Source organism: Panulirus ornatus, chromosome 1 (genome assembly GCF_036320965.1).
Source record: "Panulirus ornatus isolate Po-2019 chromosome 1, ASM3632096v1, whole genome shotgun sequence".
Lineage (NCBI taxonomy): Eukaryota > Metazoa > Arthropoda > Malacostraca > Decapoda > Palinuridae > Panulirus > Panulirus ornatus.
In genome coordinates, this window is record NC_092224.1 from 92,328,777 (window position 1) to 92,343,783 (window position 15,007).

The window sequence follows — 15,007 nt, forward strand, 5'->3', positions numbered from 1 at the left end:
TAGACAGGCACCAGGGAGAGTACAGACACTGACTACTGGACTATAGACAGGCACCAGGGAGAGTACAAACACAGACTACTGGACCAACAGAATCCAAACAGCAAATAATGTCAACTGTGGATTTTGAGGCGAGTTGTTGGCTTTGGTACTGTTGTCAGCTACTCTCTATGGTGGATTGTTCTATATGTTAACATTCCTGTTGAAGAAAAGTGTATTTGGCCACATTCGAGGTAAAACTATATTGCCCGCGAGTTTTTAAACTGTACTACGAATGAAATCGCACGATTCAGTCCTCTTGAAGCTTATTAGATCAAGGTATTCGAGAATTTTTTGGTAATTTTCGGTGCCTGTATCAGATCCCATCTTAACCTTCTCTCTTTTCTAAACTAAATAGACTCCAGTCGTTTAGTTGGCTTTCATTAGGATTTGATTCTCAGTCCAGGAATCGTCTGTTGGTAGTTTGCCTCTGCTCTTCTCCATTCTGTCTGCTGTGAGGTGAACCAGAACTGAACACAGATTTCAAGATGGGGATGCACGAGTGATTTGTAAAGAGTAAGGTTAATTTCCCTGGCTTTTAATTCGATAGCCCTACCTGTAAATCCAAAAATTTTGTCCGCCTTTTTCACTGTTTTTGTGTGATGTTTGACTAGGTTTTAGATCACCAGAGATTTTTACAACCTAGCCATCAGAGATTATTACAACCTAGGCTTTAGATCACCAGAGATTATTACAATCTAGTAATCAGAGATTATTACAATCTAGTAATCAGAGATTATTACAACCTAGGCTTTAGATCACCAGAGATTATTACAACCTAGTCACCAGAGATTATTACAACCTAGGCTTTAGATCACCAGAGATTATAGCTTGCCTTTCCATTTGTACTAACGACAAATAAATTTGCACTTATCGATATTAGAATTCATTTGCCACATATCATCCCAGTTCACCAGCTTGTCTGTGTCCATTTGAAGCTCCGGAAGTTCAATTTCTGTTGTAGATTTATGTTCCAACTTCGTATCGTTTGCGAATTTCGATATCTTACAATGCAGCCCATTATCAACATCATTAATACCTATAAGAAAGAGAACCGGGTCTAAGACTGCTCCTTGTGGTACACCATTTGTTACGTCCATCCATTCTGAGGCTTGGCCGTTAATCACAAGTATTTGTTCACGACCAGTTAACCAGTTTCCGAACTAGCGAAGTACAACGCCATGTTAACTACCTTGGATGTGGAACTTTATCGAATGCTAATTGAAAGTCAAGATAGATGACATTAACTGCTTTACTTTCATCATACATGTTGATTATAGCATTAAAGAAATTAGGCAGGTTAGTCAAACATGAATGCTTTCGTCAAAAACTATGCTAAGGGTCGTTCATTAAGTGGTAGTCCTCTAAATGGTTTATAGTCTTATCCTGAATGATGGTTTCAATAAATGTATAAGCTGATTGGATGTTAAATTTCCGGGAAGTGATTTTTTTTTATTTATCTATTTTGAAAATTTGGCGTTACATGAGCAAGCTTGCGTTCTTCCGGTACTTTCCCTCCGTAGCAAGTGTCCCGCTGAAGAAAGTAGTCAAAGCTTTCACTATCTTATATTCCACCTCTTTCATTACCCTTGGATAAAACTTATCTGGTCCTGATGTTTTTAGTTATTTCCTTCTGTTCATAGCTGATGAGTGTATGTCATCACAACTCTTATGTGTCGCAAAATGTTTTCTTCTCTTAGCCATATCTTCGTTGTCGTGAACCAAATCACAATTTTCAATCATTGATGGACCAGATGACTGGGTGATGACTCACTTGCTTCTAACTTACACACAAAACTCCTCCTCCAAGTTTCATCTGCTATTTTGAGCAATATGCGCTTCCTACCGAATGTTTTGTTTTACTTTGACGTATATAAGTCTTCTAGTTTCTCAATGTAGACAAGTTGCTTCTGCTATTTTGAGCAATATGCGCTTCCCACCGAACGTTTTACTTAGACGTATATAAGTCTTCTAGTTTCTCAATGTAGACAAGTTGCTTATGCTATTTTGAGCAATATGCGCTTCCTACCGAACGTTTTACTTAGACGTATATAAGTCTTCTAGTTTCTCAATGTAGACAAGTTGCTTCTGCTATTTTGAGCAATATGCGCTTCCTACCGAACGTTTTACTTTGACGTATATAAGTCTCCTAGTTTCTCAATGTAGTCTTATATAACTTGCTCGATCAAGCTGGTTATCCGTCTCTTTGAGCTTCGTATGTCCTGGCTGTCTTAGACAACAAACACATCTTCATGCTATCGTCCCACTTCTTTGGCTTCACATCGCGGGGAAGAAAAAAAGGACCTCTACTACGCGCTGGCACAACTGTTGTGTGCCTACCACTGCTCTGAGAGAGTGTAGAGATGACCTAAAAATAAAAAAAAAGGGAAAAAAATGCGCCTGTCAACAGCAAATATGTTTCACAGTTGATGTGTAACCAGAGGGCGAGGTTGGGGTTTGGAACTCGGGTTTACATGGGGGGTTATATACCATTGATATCATCTCTTATCGTATTCGGTCATATTATTTTGCTGCTACCAGCAAGTGGTGTTGTGAGAGACGGGACTGAATGGTTAGATAACAAGATATAACTATGAACTCAGATTACGCTTAATATGTGTAGGTTTAAGGACACGATAACCAATAAAAATGAATTTCAGTATTGGAAGGAACGTGAAAAGATGCTAACTCGAAGATCAACAGACCACAGACGGTGGGAATGGACAATAGAATAGCAGAGAGAAAGGATTTGATACTGGAAGAAGATGTCATAACCAAGATGTGTCAGACTTCAAACATTTAAGGAAGGATTGTATCAGCTGACCGGCTCTGTGGACACAGAATTTTCAAAGCGTCTGAGGCAGATCAATTGAGCTATGGATGGATTCCTTGTGCACATTAAATTTCACATGTACAATGCAGTGTGGGTGAGAGTAACGAAGCTGATCAAGGCATTAAGATAGCCGAGTTTAAGGGAAAGGCTTTAGAAGAGAAAAGAGTGAGGAGTGACGTGATCACAAAACTTTAACTTGTTCAACCAGATGGACGAGGTAGACAGTGAACAGTTCTGGGGATAGAACATTCAGGGGACAATAACATGGCATGAAGCCAGAATCTTGTCAGAAGAAATATACGCAAGTTCTTTTTACGAAATTAGTGGAAAAATGGACTAAACTGAAAGAGAGGATGTGGTGGGTGAACGCAGACAACCATACGAGAGTTTAAAATGGCTGTATGATGGTAGAGGGCGTCCTTACGAGCGTCCTCTCTCTCTCTCTCTCTCTCTCTCTCTCACAGACTAGGCAGTTACACATGAGGTAGGTAACCGTACACAGGTGATGTGCTGACGAGACTGGTACGACACTCCTGCGTCGTCAGTAGGGGTAAACCATGGGATGCTTTCAGTAAACCATGTCTTACACACACGGTAGGCGTAGGGCACCCCGGTCGAGCGCAGGGGTCGGTCTGCCGCGAGCTGGAGGTCGAGGGGTTGATGGTCCCCTCCCACGCCACTGGTGTTATGTCATAGTGGTTAAGGGGCGCATGGCACTCCCCCCAAACCCCATTCCTCATCTTCATGTCTGACAGGTGTACACACGTGTGTGTGTGTGTGGATGTGTGTTGATGTGTAGGTCCGTGGCTGTCGAAAATGATTACATAAGTCTATCGACCACAGACGCATCTGCTGCATCTCATATATTCCATATATTACTCAAGTATTTACAATACAGACCACAGACGCATCTGCTGCATCTCATATATTCCATATATTACTCAAGTATTTACAATACAGACCACAGACGCATCTGCTGCATCTCATATATTCCATATATTACTCAAGTATTTACAATACAGACCACAGACGCATCTGCTACTTCTCATATATTCCTTATATTACTCAAGTATTTACAATACATTCTACAACCAGACACATGCGAGGATGTTTGTATGTCTACCACATATTGAAAGTGTACCAGACGTCTGCATGTAACTGGGAACGACTAACGTGTAGAAAACGTATATAGAACTCTCCCCCCCCCCAACATACACACCCTGGGAACAACTAACGTGTAGAAAACGTATGTATATAACCCCCTCCTCCCCTCCCTGGGAACAACTAACGTGTAGAAAACGTATGTATATAACCCCCTCCTCCCCTCCCTGGGAACAGCTAACGTGTAGAAAACGTATGTATATAACCCCCTCCTCCCCTTCCTGGGAACAGCTAACGTGTAGAAAACGTATGTCTATAATCCCCTTCCTCCTCCCTCCCTCCCTGGAAACAGCTAACGTGCAGAAGGGTTGGTGAAGCGCGCCAGTCCACGTTAATGTATGTCATGAGAAAGAATGTCGCCCAGTGTGATGGCGTCTGTTCATACTGGACGTAGGTCTGACACTCGCTCTTAAATGGACCTGCCTCAGCCACATGCCTCACCGTTTGTACGAGGCAACACACACACACACACACACACACACACACACACACACACACACACACACACACACACACACACACACACAAGTTCCACCAACACCCACCCACCCACACACACACACACACACACACACACACACACACAAGTTCCACCAACACACACACACACACACACACACACACACACACACACACACACACACACACACACGTTCCACCAACACCCACACACACACACACACACACACACACACACACACACACACCTCGCACGGAGTTTCTCATGTACACACAACATGGTCTGGGAGTCCTGCACCACGACCCCCTGTTACCTGCCACAACTGTTGTCATGGATTACAACAGTACACATACAGGCGGGGTGGATTACAACTGTACACATACAGGAGGAATGGATTACCACAGTAAACATACAGGAGGAGTGGATTACCACAGTACACATACAGGAGGAGTGGATTACAACAGTACACATACAGGAGGAGTGGATTACAACAGTACACATACAAGATTAGTGAGAAAGTCAGACTCCACTAGAAATGGAGTTCCACACACGTTATCATGAATGGGAAACGTCCACAACAGTACTGTAAACTCAGACTCGCCCAGGTGTGTCTTGTGTGTATACATATAGAGGTAAACCCCACATTTCTCGGCACGAGAGGTTTACCAGAGCAAACATAATATGATCATTGGCTTCCACGGTATACAGTATACACGGGGGCCCCCCTTGTATCTGAGCAACACCAGTGTGTGTGTGTGTGTGTGTGTGTGTGTGTGTGTGTGTGTGTGTGTGTGTGGAGCTTTTGTGTGTATGTGTGTGTGTGTGTGTTGGTGTAACTTCTATGTGTGTGTGTGTGTGTGTGTGTGTGTGTGTGTGTTGGTGGAACTTTTGTGTGTATGTGTGTGTGTGTGTGTTGGTGGAACTTCTATGTGAAGTGTTTGTGTGTGTGTGTGTGTGTGTGTGTGTGTGTGTGTGTGTTGGTGGAACTTTTGTGTGTATGTGTGTGTGTGTGTGTGTGTGTGTGTTGGTCTAACTTCTGTGTGTGTGTGTGTATTGGTGGAACTTCTGTATGTGTGTGTGTGTGTGTGTGTGTGTGTGTGTGTGTGTGGTAGTGCCACACCGTCATGCCTGGCCGAGGTGCTTCTGTGGCAAGAGGACGTGGTATGACTGGAGAAACAGGCCGCTTGGTAGCCTGTGTGGTAGTGTGATGGTGGTGTGTGGCGGGTAGTGTAGGTATGTGTGGCGGTGGTGGTGTGTGGCGGTGGTGTGTGGCGGTGGTGGCGGTGGTGTGTGGTGTGGCTTGGCACCCCTGCCAGCCAGCCTGGCACACCCAGGTGGTGGCACGAGTGCCTGGTCCTCCTCCTCCCACTCATAGCTTGGCTCTCTCCTCCCCGTGCTTGGCTGCCTGGCCTGCACAACACACTTCCTCACTCCTCCTCCTCCTCACTCCTCCCGCTGCTCAGTCAGACGGACCTCCTCCCAGCGCCCGCACCGCCCGCCTCCTCCTCCTCCCTCGCTGTACTGCACGGCACCACACACACACACGAGAGAGACTCCCTCACTCATCATCTCTCGCTCTCTCTATCTCTCCGTCAGCGCCGCCGTCTGCTACACCCACGTAAGTCGACACGGTCCCTCCTATGGTGCTGGTGCTAATGTTGCTGCTCGACCCCCTGATGCTGACCTGTGTGTGTGTGTAGGGGGAGGGAGAGAGAGAGAGAGAGGAGGGTGAGGGATGTTGTATATTCTCGGGTCACGTAGGGTCACTACTCGATGACCCCGGGCTGCAGTGGTGGAGGAGGGAAGGTGTGTGTGTGGGGGGGGGGTTGTTGTGGAGGGGGAAGGACACATGTGTGTGGGGGAAGGACACACGATTGATCGACCCATTTCATTCCCCTCAGCCGGAAGGGGAAATCCCATACCCCTCCACTGCATGACGACATGGAAATCCCATACACACACACACACACACACACACACACACACACACACACACACACACACACACGTGGTTCACAAGTACTCCCTCCTTATGGAGGTGTGGGGATGGTAAGGTGGGGTGGGGAGGTGAGGGGAGGAAGTCTAGCGCGTTTTGTCTCCCCTCACCCCAGACTGCCGCAGCTCTGGGGGGGGGGACGGTTACGTAATACGTCTGTGTGCGTGTGTGCGTGCGTGTGTGTGTGTCTGTGTGCGTGTGTGTGTGTGTGTGTGTGTGTGTGTGTGTGTGTGTGTGTGTGTGTGTGTGTGTGTGTGTGTCTGTGTGCGTGCGTGTGTGTGTGTGTGTGTGAGTGTGAGTGTGTGTGTGTGTGTGTGTGTGAGTGTGTGTGTGTCTGTGTGCGTGTGTGTGTGCATCTGTAACCTTTACGTGTCCTCAGGGAAGGCAGAGAGGGAGGGAGGTGTGTGGGGCGGTGGTGGTGGCACTGTCTGCTCCCCCCTGGCAACATCACAAGGTGACATTCAAGACTGCGGGAAGGAACAGTTTAGTGGCATGATGTCCCTGCCACCACCACCACTGTGGTCAGGGACAAGGGCCAGTACGTTACTGGGAATACAGCGTTGTTGTTGTTTTTGTTGTTGTCAGTGATACAGTAGTATTTGTCTTGGTTAGACAACAGTCAGTGTCTTCGTTGTATTGTTCTTGTTGTCATTGTTGGACAGTGCTGTGTCAACTGTGGTGCTACAGTGTTGTTGTCAGTGGTACAGTGTTGTTGTCAGTGATAGAATGTTGTTGGTACTGTGGTATAGCAATATTAACACTGGTACAGTGTTGTTGTCACTGTGGTATAGCAATATTCTCACTGGTACAGTGTTGTTGTCACTGTGGTATAGCAATATTAACACTGGTAGTGTTGTTGTCACTGTGGTATAGCAATATTCTCACTGGTACAGTGTTGTTGTCACTGTGGTATAGCAATATTAACACTGGTAGTGTTGTTGTCACTGTAGTATAGCAATATTCTCACTGGTACAGTGTTGTTGTCACTGTAGTAAAGCAATATTCTCACTGGTACAGTGTTGTTGTCACTGTAGTAAAGCAATATTCTCACTGGTACAGTGTTGTTGTCACTGTGGTATTGCAATGTTCTCACCGGTACAGTGTTGTTGTCACTGTAGTAAAGCAATATTCTCACTGGTACAGTGTTGTTGTCACTGTGGTATAGCAATATTCTCACTGGTACAGTGTTGTTGTCACTGTGGTATAGCAATATTCTCACTGGTACAGTGTTGTTGTCACTGTGGTATTGCAATATTCTCACCGGTAGTGTTGTTGTCACTGTGGTATAGCAATATTCTCACTGGTACAGTGTTCTTGTCACTGTAGAAAAGCAATAGTCTCACTGGTACAGTGTTGTTGTCACTGTATTGTTGTTAGTATGATGTAGATCTGATACCATCAGCACATTGCTGTTGTCACTAGTCTATCGCCTTCCGGTATCTTAATACAGCGTACCTGTTACTGTATTCTGGTTATGTTTCTGTGGTGGCACGTTGTTGTGGGTAGTACATGACGTCATCATAGCCTAATGTTGTTGTCTTGTACAGTGTTGTTGTTGGTAGTATATGACGTCATCACAACTTAATGTTGTTGTCTTGTACAGTGTTGTTGGTAGTATATGACGTCATCACAACCTAATGTTGTTGTCTTTTACGGTGTTGTTGTTGGTAGTGTATGACGTCATCACAACCTAATGTTGTTGTCCTGTACAGTGTTGTTGTTGGTAGTATATGACGTCATCACAACTTAATGTTGTTGTCTTGTACAGTGTTGTTGGTAGTATATGACGTCATCACAACCTAATGTTGTTGTCCTGTACAGTGTTGTTGTGATGTGATCACAACCTAATGTTGTTGTCCTGTACAGTGTTGTTGTTGGTAGTATATTATATGATGTGATCACAACCTCATGTTGTTGTCCTGTGCACTGTTGATGGAACCCTAATAAAGTTTATCACTTAAATGTATTACTGTTGTCACTAGAGTAAACTGTTGTTGTCACTGCTCTGCCCTATGTTGGCACAGCGGTGTGATACTGTTGTCACTGGTGCGCCTTGTGTTGGCACTGTGGTGTGATGCTGTTGTCACTGCTGTGCCTCGTGTTGGCACTGCGGTGTAATGTTAGCACTGCTCTGCCTTGCGTCGGCACTGCGGTGTGATGCTGTTGTCACTGCTGTGCCTCGTGCTGGCACTGCAGTGTAATGCTGTTGTCACTGCTGTGCCTTGTGTTGGCACTGTGGTGCAACGTTGTCGTTGCTGAAGTACAGTGCGTTGGCTGTGATTCACTGTTGTTGTCACTGCAGGGCACTGTAGGGCCCCAGCATGTGAACGCTCTCTACAGTGACATCAAATTTTTTTTTTCATAGCTTTTCGTTCTCATCAGTTGCTGTTGATCACAGACCATTTCGCTCATCCATCATGACACGTAGATTACTCTACGTCTTTCTTTTTTTTATTATTTTATTATTTTATTAGTTTATTTTATCATTTTATTATTTATTATCTTTATTATTTTATTATTATTTCTTATTATTTATTCTTCAAACTTTATCATGAAGTTTCGTTGCTTTATTTTTTTGTTTTTCCTTTGCATTTTTCAAAGGCATTGTACACTCTCGACTTTAAAAGGTATGATCAAACCTCGTCTTGCTCACCTCTCTTCCTCGCTGAGCAGTTCTATATACTCTATTAATCCTCTAAGGATAGCCAGTATGGTCCGTTTGGAGTGTGGACGCCCTAATATTGACCCATGAGTCCTAGGTTATAGCTACAACCGTGAGTACGTGTTCTAACAACAGCACTTTTATAGTGTTATGCACACGCGCACACACACACACACACACACACACACACACACACACACACACACACACACACACACAGACTGTATAACACAACACAACTGCCTTCATATCTCTCCACACAGAGTACCTTATTACATCACCTTCCTTTGACCTTGAAGATGCTTTTGACATAGCCATTCGACCCGTGACCCTGTATGAGCTTGCTTAGATAGATGTAGGGTGGCTTGTTCTCTGGCTACTTGGCCAACATAAGAGTCACCTGTTCTGTTTCAGGGGACACACGAGTGAAATGAAAGAGGTTCACTTTGGTATTCCGCAGGGCGGTGAACTGAAACCCCACCTTGTTCAGTGTTCTAATGTACGTCTTTCTTCAGTCCCTGACCACCAGGACTGAACATCGTATCCCTCAGCCATGCTAACAATACACTCACTACACCCAACCATGTATCAGATCCCTGTGAAAGGTTAAGTCTGGTGATCTCTGCTCACACGAACCAAAAGCCTCACCAGACGATTCCCCCTTAAAGAGTGGGAGTTATCAAGAGAGATCGAGTCAAATATCGGGTCCCACACTGACTGTGTAGAAGGTACTGGTATCTGGGTTTAGAAGTGCCAACATCCTGTAGCTGTTGCTGGGAGACTGAACCGCCAATGTAGAGAGAGAGAGAGAGAGAGAGAGAGAGAGAGAGAGAGAGAGAGAGAGAGAGAGAGGCTGGAGACACTCAAGAGTTGTGTTGTAAACAGTTGAGATGATGTCCATCGCTTACATGTCCTCTGTGATTGTGCCACTCCTCTGCTGCTTGCTCCGACGCACGCGAAAAGGTCTAGAAAGTTTGAGAGAATAGAAGATGAAGCTACGAGGATCATTCTTGGCTACGCCTTAAAATAAATGAACATTCTAAAACATGAGGAAAGAACCCGCTGGTCTTCCTAGTTTAAGAGACAGAAAACTGAAATCGATCTTCCTATTGGGATCCGGATGGTCAGACATCCCTCCATCCACGGACGAAGAAGAAGCCCTCCAGACCTTCCAGTGTGGAACATTCCGTCCACTTGGGTCACCACAACTACTGCTAGGATGAGGGTGTCTGGTGCTCACGAACTCCAACCATGAAAGACCCACAGTCCCACTATACTCTCCTGCCCCATGGGAAATTAGCCTCGTTGATGCGGGTGTTCCCACCTCTCTCTCTCTCTCTCTCTCTCTCTCTCTCTCTCTCTCTCTCTCTCTCTCTCTCTCTCTCTCTCTCTCTCTCTCTCTCTCCCTCCCAAGGCCACTCCTCAAGTCACAGCCTGAGTTAGCAGGGTCAGCAATAACGCTCGCTACCACGCTAAACCAGCGACCGCTAACTGTAACCTACCACACACTGTCTATGCAACAGGTGGTTCCCTACAACAGACCACTGGTGATCCCTGGAGCGTTGTTGTTATAACACGGACTCACGGTTATGACGGTAACCTGGCACTCAGGGTCAATAATTGGGGCTTCCGCACTCCTTATGGCTCAGATTTGTCGAAGAATCAAAGTTTGAGAGGAGCCAAGATGGTCTCTGAAATAACAAGAGTCGTGTTAGAGGAAGAGAGGTGAACAAAGGGAGGTTTGATCATACCCTTCAAGTCGACAGAGAACAATCCTCAGAAACCTTTAAGACTTATGAACACTAGCAGGTCCGTCTGCCATCACCATATCATACAAGAAGAGCCATATGTATATACAGGGTGTCCCCACAAAAAAAAAAAAATGTACTCACTTTTTGACACTCTATGACTCACTGAATTTTCTTTTCTTTTTTCAGATCTGAAAAAAAACAAAAAATCAGTGAATTATATTGTGTCAAAAAGTGAGTACATTTTTTTTGAGATACCCTGTATCATCCTACCACCAGGTTTAGCAGACGACCCAATGTTGGTCGTCGCTCCGTCTTGGGCTAGGCTACAGATACTCATGGGGAGCTTGCTCCTCCTGTCGATGGTGGACAAACCAAATATAAACTTTGCCAACAAAGTGCTCCCCACACCCTGCAACACTGTGTACTTGTCTGTTGTAAAATCAGTGAGTGTAGAGCAGAGATGGTAGTTGCCAAACATTACTAGATATGTGTAGACATTTCATCCATAACAATGTTGTTCCTCACCTACTTGAAAAGTAAATAGCTCATTTGTTATTCTCGCGGGAATGGAAGCATTTATCCCCCTCTTACTCCAAGACGACCTCTTCATCCAGTCCATGATTCAACCGTTCCTGTTCTGAGACCATTCAGGCAAGGGATCAAGCATATCGCGCATGGAATAACTCTCCTTCCTCTGGCTCCCACTCAGCTTTTATCACTTTCTTTAATCGCTGCAAGCACGTTATCTGTGAAGCGAAGCGTTCCTTTATTCAAAGCAAGTGCGATGACCTCTCCTCGTCATCCAGTGATAGGTCTTTCTGGTCTTTAGCTAAGGACATCTCTAACAACTTCTATCGGTCTATCTTTCCCTCACTTTTCCGTTCTGACAGCACTATAGCTGTCTCTCTCGTACACAAAGTAACTCTCTTTGGTTCCCATTTCTCCTCTAACTCCACCTTGGATGACTCTAACATACCTTCACCCCCTGATGCTCCATTTACTAGTCCTATGCCTCTTCCCGTAATCTCTTTATGGACTGTCCGAAAAGCGCTTCTTTCTCTGAACATAAGCAAGGCTTATGGTCCGGATGGCATCCAACCCTGTGTACTGAGACGAGTGTGCCTCTGAACATGCGCCTGTGCTTGCTCGTCTGTTCCATTTCTGTTTAACAACCATAACTTTTCCTTCTCCTTGCAAGTATGCATTGATGCATCACATCCCTAAGAAGGGTGACCTTTCTAATCCCTCTAACTATTGTCCTATTGCTTAGACATCCATCTACCATTCCAAAGTCTTTGAATCAATCCTCAACTCCCATATCCTTAAACACCTCGACAATCACAGTCTTCTCTCTCATCACTTGTATGGCTTCCATAAGGCGAGATCCACTGGTGATATTCTTTCCTATGTTGCTAACGTCTGGTCATCATCCCTGAAAGATTTTGGGGAGTCATATGTAGTTGCCCTTGACATATCTAAGACTTTGGACCGGGTGTGGCAGCGGGGTCTCATCTCTAAGCTCCCTCGTTTAGAACTCTCTACCTTCTCATGTCTTTCCTAATAACTACGACTTGGCCCATTGCAAAAGTCATGTTTTTTCATATTCTCCAAAATTCGTAAATACTTTCCCTTTGCCCTTTCTTTTTTCCGTTTCATAATTCTCTCTATATTTCAACTAAGTCCCGGCCTTGATTTGGACTTTGGCCCATGACTGGTGGAGCCTTCAACATTAAAAAAAAGTCATTGTTGTTTAGCTGTTGTAAACATGCCTTACCATGTGAATTGGTGACTAAATCATTGTGGTGCTCAAACTATACCAACGCTTTCCTCCCTTAGTAACCTACAATGTATTTCAGTCTCAGAGGACCCACTAGTTTGAGGACTTTTTGTCCACTCTGTATCGTCTTCTTTCGCGCCCCCACCCACAGCATGGGTAGGAGTGGACAATGAAATCGTCCCTCTCGCGGGGGTCAGAACCAACACCCACCACTGGTGGATGGTGGGTGGGTTTGGGCTTGGGCCCACCGCCTGTTGTGAAGCAGCAGGTACGTTCACGGTATGACAGCTCAGTGAATTACATCACATATGACAGCCGTGTCTCCAGCCAGAGGTCGTCTCCACAATGCTTATGACCTCCTGGCGTAGAGTGTAGGTCCCTCACCTGGGGTGTGGGTGGAGTGGCAGATCTTGGCTACGTGCCGTCACCCCTGGCACGTTGAAGCAGCATCAGCGGTGGAGGGGAAGGGATGGTAGGCAGAGAGATCTCGTACTACCTACCACCTCCCAAATACCAGTCCAGAGTATGTGTTTACGTGTGACGGGAGGGGACGACCCACTCCGTCACAACCAGGTTCCGGTGAGGTAGACGTCGAGGATCTGATGACTTAGGTCAGTCGTGATGACTTGGGTCAGTCGTGATGACTAGGGTCAGTCGTGATGACTTGGGTCAGTCATGATGACTTGGGTCAGTCGTGATGACTGGGTCAGTCGTGATTACCAGGGTCAGTTGTGGTGACTGGGGTCAGTCTTGATGACTAGGGTCAGTCTTGATGACTTGGGTCACTCTTCATGATTTGGGTCAGTCGTGATGACTAGGGTCAGTCGTGGTGACTTGGGTCAATCGTGATGACTTGGGTCAGTCTTGATGACTTGGGTCAGTCGTGATGACGAGGGTCAGTCTTGATGACTTGGGTCAGGCGTGATGTCTTGGGTCAGTCGTGGTGACTGGGTTCAATCGTGATGACTAGGGTCAAGAAGGACATGGTCATCATCAACCCAGGTCAATGAAGACATAGTTATCATCAACCCAGGTCAGTGAAGACATGGTCATCATCAACCCAGGTCAATGAAGACGTGGTTATCATCAACCCAGGTCAATGAAGACATGGTCATCATCAACCCAGGTCAATGAAGACATAGTCATCATCAACCCAGGTCAATGAAGACATGGTCATCATCAACCCAGGTCAATGAAGACATGGTCATCATCAACCCAGGTCAATGAAGACATAGTCATCATCAACCCAGGTCAATGAAGACATGGTCATCATCAACCCAGGTCAATGAAGACATGGTTATCATCAACCCAGGTCAATGAAGACATGGTTATCATCAACCCAGGTCAATGAAGACATGGTTATCATCAACCCAGGTCAATGAAGACATGGTCATCATCAACCCAGGTCAATGAAGACATGATTATCATCAACCCAGGTCAATGAAGACATGGTCATCATCAACCCAGGTCAATGAAGACATGGTCATCATCAACCCAGGTCAATGAAGACATAGTCATCATCAACCCAGGTCAATGAAGACATGGTCATCATCAACCCAGGTCAATGAAGACATAGTCATCATCAACCCAGGTCAACGTTAAAAAGTCTTATCTGTAGTCGACGTGCTATAGGCTGTGAATGCAGCCACCGATGCCTCTAGAATGATGTTATGCAGTGTCGTAAGGGAAGTCAGCCCCGGGCTAGTGTCCACTACTGTGGTGCCTCTGTGTGTGTGTGTGTGTGTGTGTGTGTGTGTGTGTGTGTGTGTGTGTGTGTGTGGGGTGGGGAGGCAGGAGAAGGAGTAACGGGGTCGTGTCTCTCCTGACGTGGGCCGACTCACTGTGACTCACTGCTGGTGAGGAGGGGCCTGCTGGAGGTCGCCACAGGGGGACTGCTCCAAGTAACTGTGTCATTGGCACTGTCTGATACAAATCACCTTGGCTGTTACTGGTAGGATGCATCACACACCTCACGACCAGTCTGGTCGACTGGGTCTCTCGTCCTGCCTCGGTGTCACGACCAGCATTGCTTCACTGCACTTGTCTTGCCCCGTCTCTTAACACTGCATATATATATATATATATATATATATATATATATATATATATATATGGGAGCGGGGGCTGGAAATCCTCCCCTCTCTTTTTTTTTTTTTTTTTTAATTTTTCCAAAAGAAGGAACAGAGAACGAGGCCAGGTGAGGATATTCCCTGAGAGGCCCAGTCCTCTGTTCTTAACGCTACCTTGCTAACGCGGGAAATGGCGAATAGTTTTTTTTTTTTCCAAAAGGAACAGAGTGGGCCAGGTGAGGATATTCCAAAAAAGGCCCAG

General features: G+C 45.5%; 1 protein-coding gene across 4 annotated transcripts in view; it reads left to right on the forward strand.

Annotated features, from left to right (window-relative positions):
• The window catches only part of fbp (fructose-1,6-bisphosphatase), a 394,327-nt gene that overhangs the window by 317,585 nt on the left and 61,735 nt on the right, over positions 1-15,007 (forward strand). The window contains exon 1 of one of the 4 annotated variants that reach the window (XM_071665962.1): positions 5,863-6,108. The exons of the other annotated variants lie outside the window; for them this stretch is intronic. The gene's annotated coding sequence lies outside the window, so the exon portion shown is untranslated. Of the gene's footprint in view, positions 1-5,862; positions 6,109-15,007 lie in introns of those variants that run through there. 4 annotated transcript variants of the gene reach the window in all.